Genomic DNA, 7708 nt, shown 5'->3' with positions numbered 1-7708 from the left:
TCCAGAAGTGGTTAAAGCGGAGTTCCACCCAAAAGTGGAACTTCCGCTTTAAATAGTCCTAACCCCCTGACATGCCACATTTGGCATGTCATTTTTTTTGGAGGGGGAGCGGGTACCTAGTATTGACAGGTACCCGCTCCCACTTCCGCTCGGAGCGCCGCGGCGCCCTGAGCGGAAGTTCTCTCTCCCTCCCTCCCTGCAATCTTCTGGAACATGTCAGAGGTCCCAGAAGATTGCCGGTGTTGTAAAATTTTGTCGGACCCGTGAAAAAATCGGACCTCGTCACTTCCGGTGACAGAGCATCACAAAACAGCTGATAGGAGTCGTCCGTGCGCATGCGCAGAAGACATTTTTCGAGGTTTGGAAAAATTATAACAGAGAGCGGACAGCTGATTGAGAGGAGGCGGGGCTGAGGTGCGATGGAGGACGGAGGACACCGCCGCGTCATCGAGACATTAGGGAGGGAGGCACATATGCAGAGCTGGCGGAGGAGGCGGGACGGAGGTGCGGCTGTGTAATATATGCAGGGCTTAAGCGACTCCTTGTTTTATTATCTTTAGTAATTATCGTATTATTTATCCTTCGGATTTCATTACATTTAGTATTTCTATAATACAAAATAAGAAATAGTAAATGTAATGAAATCCTAAGGATAAATAATATGATAATTACTAAAGATAATAAAACAAGGAGTCGCTAAAGTCCTGCATATATTACACGGCCGCACCTCCGTCCCGCCTCCTCCGCCAGCTCTGCAGATGGCGCGGCGGTGTCTTCCGTTCCACCTCAGCCCCGCCTCCTCTCATTCAACTGCCCGCTCTGTGTTATAAGTTTACCAAACCAAGATAATGTCTGGTGCGCATGCGCACTTGAGACTCCCATAACCGGAAGTGACGAGGTCCGATTTTTTCACGGGTCCGAGAAAATTTTAGAACACCGGCCAATCACGACGCATAGCGCAACTCGCGCATGCGCAGTGCGTACCCGGCTGTGAAGCTTAATTCACCTGCCGGCTTGTATACAATTTCGCACATTTTGGGCCATTTTTTAGGTATTTTGCCAAGGCACTCCTGAAGACACCCCGGGTTTTCATCATGGCACCCCAGTTTAAAAAAAAAAACTGCTCTTGGAGTCCCTCAAGTTGTATAATTTTATCAAATGAAAAACTAAAATGAAGACTTTCTTTTGTTGAAGTTTATCTCTGGCCATTTAAAAAAAATACCGTCTCCTCCCACTCCACCTGCCCTTAGGTAGGCAGTTATAGGTAGTTATTAAAAAAGGTCAGGTCTGATTCTTCGTTGTCCTCCTCTACAATGTGGGAGGATCGTTCTTACAATGCCCAGTTGTCTTTTTGATGATGTAAGCACTGCCTATTCCTTGTGGACTTGTCCATCATCTGGGTCCTTATATCTTAAAGTGGAACCAAATTTCACTTGCAAGCGGGTGGGCTTTCGACACAATGTGCAACTATGCACTGCATACTTGCACATTATGAAACACTTACCATCCAAAGGGACCCCCCTGGTCCCCCTGCCACTCTGTCATTTTCACTCAGTCTTCTTCTGGGTTCACCATCTAATCTATACCCATCTCAGTTTGCTAGCCCGGGATGTCATTGCTCATGTACGTGCACACAGGAGTTAACTAATTCCTGTACCAAGTCATGCATTGTATTGTATACCAAGGTGTGCATGTGCTGCTCATTGTAAAATACGAAGAAGGTTGCTGCCAGGCAGAAAAGAAGCTTTAAAGGACCACTGTCATGACATCACAAGAGGGTGGCAACAAGACTGGGATAGGAGTAATGCACTACCTGAAATATCGGGCAAACTAATTTTCGAAAAATCGGCTGTAAGAGCAGACGATCGTGCCATCATGTAATGACCGAATTTCAAATGATAAATTGTTCAAAGGACATAAATGAATCAATTTTTCGTTCAGTTTGTCACATATGCCTAGTGCAAACAGGTCGGCCGAGAAACACATTAACCTTTCAATTTATCGTTCGTTTATCGTTTGGTCGGCGGATTTTCAAAACTGTTCCGGTTCTGAAAAATTAAAAAACATTTTCTATTTGTGCCCATTAGCTGGACGAAAATTGAACAATCTGACCAAATGACAGATTTTCGAACGATCTTTTGGCTACTGTATGGCCAGCAAAAGTTGGAGGCAAGCAGAAGTCACTATTCACCACCACTGGAAGAGGCCTGGTGTCACATGACCTCGGATTGAAATACGTTCTTTATGGACTTGGAAGCAATTTTTAAAAAAGTCTGACTAGTTAGGTGGGAGAGGGTACGTGGAAAAAAGGATGGACTCATTTTTATTTGGTTTCTGTCTTCTATTTTCATAGCAAGTGAATAAAGTGATGCTGCCATTGAAGGGCATTTCATTGACCTCCAGCATAATCCTGGAATAACTCCTACTACAGTAGAACTCTCTAGTACTTTTTTAACCTTTTTTTATGATACATGGATTCATAATTTTAAACGACTTGGACTCATTTTAGGCTGTACACCAGCCATTCTTAACCAGGGTTCCTCCAGAGGTTGCTAGGGGTTTTCTTGAGTTGGGGCTGGTTGCAGAGATGTATAGTAACTAAGTAGAACTACTTTACTACTGTACTTAAAGTGGAGTTCCACCCAAAAGTGGAACTTCCGCTTTAGGTATTCTAACCCCCCGACATGCCACATTTGGCATGTCATTTTTTTTGGGGGGGGGGGGGAAACCTAGTTTTGACAGGTACCCGCTCCCACTTCCGCTCGGAGCGCCACGGCGCCCTGAACGGAAGTTCTCCTCTCCCCCTCCCTCCCTGCAATCTTCTGGGACATGTCAGAGGTCCCAGAAGATTGCCGGCCAATCAAAATGCGCAGCGCGACTCACGCATGCGCAGTGGGTACCCGGCTGTGAAGCCGCAAACTGTCACAGCCGGGTGCCCACAGCAGTGATGCCGAGGGAGAGGATCAAGGCTTCGGGCGGCCGCATCGCTGGACCGTTGGACAGGTGAGTGAAATGGCTGGAACTCCGCTTTAAGTACCGAAAGGCGGTATCTGTACTTTCCTAGAGTAGAATTTTTTTCTTCTACTTCCACTTTTACTTCACTACATTTTTTCAATGATTTCAATACTTCTACTCCAATATATTTTTTTCGTGCTGCATAGTTACTCGTTACAATTATAAAAATTACCACTGCCAGAACAGTAGATGGCAGGTTTCATGAAGTTCAAAACGTGTATTATCAGCGCATACGAAAATAAATGCTACTGTATGTATAAATAAAAGCTGCATTTGAAATAATAAAAAACAATATGATGTTCAAACTTTTGACTTCTTTAACTACATAACACAGTACTTGTACTTTTACTTTCAGTACTTGAGTAGCAATTTTGTTTTCAAAACTACTGGTACTTTTACTTTCAGTACTTGAGTAGCAATTTTGTTTTCAAAACTACTGGTACTTTTACTTTCAGTACTTGAGTAGCAAAATTAAAAAAAAGACTGCTTGCAATACTTAAGTACAAAAAATGTTGAATACTTTAGTACTTCTACTCAAGTCACTTTTTGATCGAGCACTTGTACTTTTACTCAAGTATGGGTTTCGAGTACTTTATACAACTCTGGCTGGTTGACCTTCCATTTGATAGGGCCTGGATAGTTCCATGGCCAAAACCACTGGTCTGTAAGGGTGATATTCCAAACACCAAAGTAAGAAGCATTTTTGCCATTGTACCCAGTTGAATTTGTTTTAGTAAGGGTTCCCCAAGACCTGAAAATAATTCTAGAGGTTCCTCTGGGGTAAAAAGTTTGAGGAAGACTACTGTACACAGTCATGGCCTCCATACACTTAATATCAATCTATTTTATTAAAAGATAATCAAATTAAACTGCCCTGCTTGGGTCCTTGGCTCTAGCATGTTTCACCCTAAAGAGGGAATAATCACAATAGCTTCACCCAAAGCTATGTGGGAAAGTTGAAGGTACTTTTGATGTGTCAGTCGGCTATTGGGTTCATTTTAGAGTTGAAGTCGGCTTTACCGTACCAATACCAGCATGTCAATAAGAATATTCAGCTGTAGTTCTGGCAGGAATTTTCCATCTCCTAAAGGCCAGTGTATTCTCATGACTCACGTCAAAGTCATAGTCTCGTGAGTGTTTAGCCTCATCATTTCTGTGATCACCATATGTTCTACTTCTCCCTAGGGACAAATACCCAGCAAGTAATATCTTATAAAGAAGAAATCCTGGCAACAAGCAAAACCACTGACATGCTAATGCTATTCAAGACATACAGTATAACCCCTATGCTAAATCAGAAAATCTCTTTAGCTACCTTTAAGTATGTGTACATGTTTATCAAAATGATAACTGGATGTATCGCTGCTCCTCAATAGTATACCAGTATTATAACCCAGTTATAATCCCTCAATAGTAAATCATAGAAATGTGATTACTCCATATTGAAAATAGCAAACCAGATAGTATAGTGTTTTGCTATAGCTGAGATTACTGGTAGCGCATGAGTCTTTTTCACACCATTTATATGTATATGTTTGCTCAGCCCTCCTTCCTAGCCTCTCTCAATTCATAAATTTGCCCCCCCCCCCTCCCCCTCCAGTATGTCCGCTTGACCTTCTATGATAGCTGCTAAAAATGTATTGCTGGACTGTTGACGCCTGTGCTCTAATGTCCCATAGATTTAAATGGGATACTGCTACTGCTATACAGGTGCGCAGTGCTGGGACAAGGTCATCTAGAGCCCAGGGCGAACATGCCAAACTGCCCCCCCCCAGATATATGAGCATTATGTGTCAGCATAAAAATTCCCCCAGAAAAACAATGAGCACTAATCTAAAGGCTTACCCCCCAAGCATACACTCCCCCTCCTCTCAGTACAAATCATCCCCCCTGCGGAAATCCCCCCTCTCTTACCCCCATCCCCCAAATCCCCCTCAGCTCAAATACCCCCCTCCAAAAAAAAAAATGTCCCCCTCTTAGCACAAATCCTCTAACTCTTAGTACACATCTCCCCCCCCCCATATTTAATCCCCCCTGCCAGCACAAATTCCCCCCAAATCCTCCTTCCTATCACAAATCTTCTTCCCCCCTCCAAACACAAATCCCCACTATTACCACCTCCCCAAATTCCCCTCCTAAAACAATACTTGCCCCCTTCCAACACAAATCCCCTCCCTCCTGATCTCTTTGTGGCCCCCTCCCTTCTTCACCTGATACCACAGTGCCCAGGGCAGTTGCCCTTCCTGCCCACCCCTTGTCCTGCAGGTGCATTCCATTCAAGTCCATGGGGCAAGAGTGTGGAGGCGCCAACAGCCAGAATTTTTCTACACATTGCTGGAGGAGGGCATACTAGAGGCCTCAAGTCTTCCATATTGTGCAAATATGCTCTGAAGACCTAATTTAAAGTTCAGCTCCAGAAATTATTCAAAATCTACACTTGAAGTGGGGCAAGGGATTTTGTCTAATAACTGGAGTTGGGTGTAAGGCTAGACCCACATTCTACAAAATAATTGTATAATCTCTGTACAATGTGCTTTAAATTATCCATCAGCTATGTACTGTGGGGGTTGATATAAACCAGGCATGTCCAACCTGCGGCCCGAGGGCCGCATGCGGCCCGAGACTGCAGGCAATGCGGCCCACTGCCCCCTGACAATTTTTTTTTTTGCTGGGGAGGAAGGAAGTTGGGTCGGGGGCACGGCCACAGCAGCTTCCAACTAACGGTAGGCAGAGGCTGAGGGGAGGGGGGGGGGAGGAGGCGAGCAAGTGCAGTGCTTCTGACTCCTCCCACCATGACCACTTCAAATCACTGAATTGGTCATAGTGGTTAGAGTGTTCCTTTATTATCTCTCAGAAGAAGTAAACCCCTGTATACTGATTCCATTTCATTTGATCATCTTCTAGTTGTGTTAAATTAGTGCAGGGGCGCAGCGGCATTTTATTACTTATATACCTTAACTATAGTATTTATTTTATATGCGGCCCGAGAAAATTTCTCTACACTCAATGTGGCCCAAATAAGCCAAAAGGTTGGACACCCATGATATAAACAATTCATATCATTTGGATCTATGCAAGTCTATTGTTTGCAAATAAAAGAAAAGTATACAATCAGATCGAAACATTTATGGACTATTTAAAGCAGACCTTCTGTGAAATTGCAAGTCTTTTTTTTTTTTTTTTTTTTATCAAATTACTTGTAGTTTTGATTTGCTGCTTTTGTCATATACATAGTTCTATTATACCCACCTCTGCCACACTACGCAGTCAGGAAGACCTCTCTTTCTGGTTCATCTTTACTGATTCCTATGTTCTCTTACTGCTTATTGTACAGAGGAAGCGATTCTGATTCATTGTTCAGTGCACAGGCAGAAAGTAGAAAAAGTGACACGGGAAGTGCCAAAATTCAACCAAGAAATAAAGGTGTCATCTGTCTTACTATATGTTGAGCAGAGATGTATAATTCCATGGATCCTTGAACAGATATGCAAATCCTTTCTTCAAGTCAAACAGGAGACCGCATTCACACTGAAGCGGCACGACTTCTACACGACTTCGGGGGCGACCTGTGAAGTCCCGTGCACCGCGACTTCGGCGTGACTTGCACGGACTTCACATAGTGGAAGTCAATGCAAGTCGCCTCCAGGTCGCCCCGAAGTAGTACAGGACCCTTTTTCTAAGTCGGAGCGATTTGTATCGCTCCTATTCAGAGTTGTATAAAGTGCTCGAAACCCATACTTGAGTAAAAGTACAAGTGCTCGATCAAAAAGTGACTTGAGTAGAAGTACTAAAGTATTCAACATTTTTTGTACTTAAGTATTGCAAGTAGTTTTTTTAAAAATGTTGCTACTCAAGTACTGAAAGTAAAAGTACCAGTAGTTTTGAAAAAAAAATTGCTACTCAAGTACTGAAAGTAAAAGTACAAGTACTGTGTTATGTAGTTATTAAAGAAAGAAGTCAAAAGTTTGAACATCATATTGTTTTTTATTATTTAAAATGCAGCTTTTATTTATACATACAGTAGCATTTATTTTCGTATGCGCTGATAATACACATGTTTTGAGCTTCATGAAACCTGCCATCTACTGTTCTGGCAGTGGTAATTTTTATAGTTGTAACGAGTAACTATGCAGCACAAAAAAAAAATATTGGAGTAGAAGTATTGGAATCATCAAAAAAATGTAGTGAAGTAAAAGTGGAAGTAGGAGAAAAAAATTATACTCTAGGAAAGTACAGATACCGCCTTTCGGTACTTAAGTACAGTAGTGAAGTAGTTCTGCTTAGTTACTGTACATCTCTGCTCCTATTAGAACGGGTCCTGTACCAGTGCATGGACCGCGAGGGAGCGCGACTTGTCAGGCTCACAAGTCGCCTGACAAGTAGCCGTAGTGTGAATTGATCCTTAACATATATTTATTTTATTTGCCTGGAGTTCAGCCTTTAATTCTTCTCCCCCTTGTTTGGGAATACAGTAAACCCCCGTTATATATCGCGGTTCAGTTTTCGCGGTCCCAGTATATTGCGTTTTTTTCTGTAAGACCCATTACTATTGTTTTATTGATTAAATCATTGTTAATTCAATATTTTTGTGTTTTCCATAGCTCTTGCTATGTCTCTCAGTATCTTTTATGTGTTTAAATGTGTTTCTATTGTTTTAAAAGTGTGTTTAAAGACCTTAACTACTTCCGGTCCG

The sequence above is a fragment of the Pelophylax lessonae genome (assembly GCF_965119305.1).
Source record: "Pelophylax lessonae genome assembly, chromosome: 8".
NCBI lineage: Eukaryota > Metazoa > Chordata > Amphibia > Anura > Ranidae > Pelophylax > Pelophylax lessonae.
The sequence above is the reverse complement of the archived record's forward strand: the minus strand, read 5'-3'. Positions refer to the sequence as shown.